The sequence below is a fragment of the Gavialis gangeticus genome, unplaced genomic scaffold, assembly GCF_001723915.1.
Source record: "Gavialis gangeticus isolate Ggan-Ray unplaced genomic scaffold, GavGan_comp1, whole genome shotgun sequence".
Classification (NCBI taxonomy): Eukaryota; Metazoa; Chordata; order Crocodylia; family Gavialidae; genus Gavialis; species Gavialis gangeticus.
The window spans coordinates 197,091,964-197,093,584 of NW_017728992.1; positions in this window are offsets into that span (position 1 = coordinate 197,091,964).

The window sequence follows — 1,621 nt, forward strand, 5'->3', positions numbered from 1 at the left end:
TAGTGACCCATTTGACTGTGTAGGTGTCGACACCACAGCCCCCCAGTTTCTTAATGAGAATGGGGTGAAAGACAGTGTTGAAGTCCAGGAAGACTATGTCCACTACTACCCCTGCGTCTAAGGATTTTGTGACCTGGTCATAGAAGGCCACCAGGTTGGTCTGACAGGACCTGCCTCTAATGAACCCATTTTGGTTGCCCCTAAGCATAATCTCCCCTCCTGGCCTCTCCTGGATATGTGCCAGGATAATTCTCTTAAAAAGCTTACCCAGGATCGAGGTAAGACTAACTGGCCTATAGTTCCCTGGGTCATCCTTCTTCCCTTTTTTGAAGATGGGAACCACACTGGCCCTCTTCCAGTCCTCTGGCACCTTGCCAGAGCATCACGAGTGCTTGTAAAGCCGTGCCAGGGGTCTTGCAATGGCCTCAGCTAATTCCCTCAGTACTCTAGGGTGGAGATCGTCCGGACCAGCTGATTTAAATATGTCCAGTCCCTCCAGAAGTTCCCTGACTAGATCCTCACTGACCCTTGGCCTGGGTGTGCCTCCCGTGGGGCCTGAGGGGGTGCCGGTGGGGGGGCTTAGCCGGTCCCTGCTCAGGAAAATGGAGGCAAAGAAGTTGTTAAATAGGTTAGCTTTGACCCATTTTAAATATTTCCGATATAATGGCCATCCTTCTGCCCATAGAATTATGCTAGTTTCTAAAATTTGGAACTGTATTAGTAGTTCAGGATGTTCCTCAGGCAGATTCTTCACCATTCTTGGGTATAAGTTATCCAGGCCTCTTATTTATCAAATGTTTACTTTGAGCAAATATTTCCTCATCTCTTCCTTTGTCATGGATGATAAACTCTCTTTCATCTGTCATTTCATGTGTTATGAATAAATCCTCCTGCTTCCTTCCACATGCAGAGCAAAAACATTTATTCAACATTTTTTCCTGTTTTTACACTGTCAGTGGTATTTAGAATTTGCTATTTGAATCGAGGAACCTCTCTATACCTAACCTGTTTTCTCCTCTAATATGTCTTCTTGCCTTTTTATTTTCTTTAATCTTATTACGCTATTGATATTTCATTTCCTCTCCTTATCAATTCCCTACCTTTTAAACTTACAAACTGCATTTGGTGTCATTAACCTCTCTATTCTCTCCATTATTTGGGCACTTTTTTGTTTCACGTTGCCTTCTAAATGGGCTGATGTTTTACCAGTGAAACTTCTTTTCTTTCTGTATTTGTATCATCTCAGGCATCCTGTAAGATGTCCTTAAAATTCCTAGTTCTAATTAATACTTCACACTTTAGATGTTTCACTTGATATAAACCATCACTAAATGTTGGGAAGTTAATATTAATATAATAACCTGAAATCAGAGAAGGACTCACTGTTGCCTGTTGTAGGTGATTGTAATTGGTTAGAGAAACCTCAAGAGCTTGCAGAAGTTCAGTAAGGTTTAAAAGTCCAGAGGATTTTCTCCATGTCTGACCTCCACATGACATCTCTGACTGTTTTAGTTGATTTCTTTCTCTGTTTTCCCTTGGCAAATAGCCCCTGCCCGATTGGCTACTTTGTTCTACAATCAGGTCCCTGACCTATCATTATTCTCTATAGCTACCACGATGT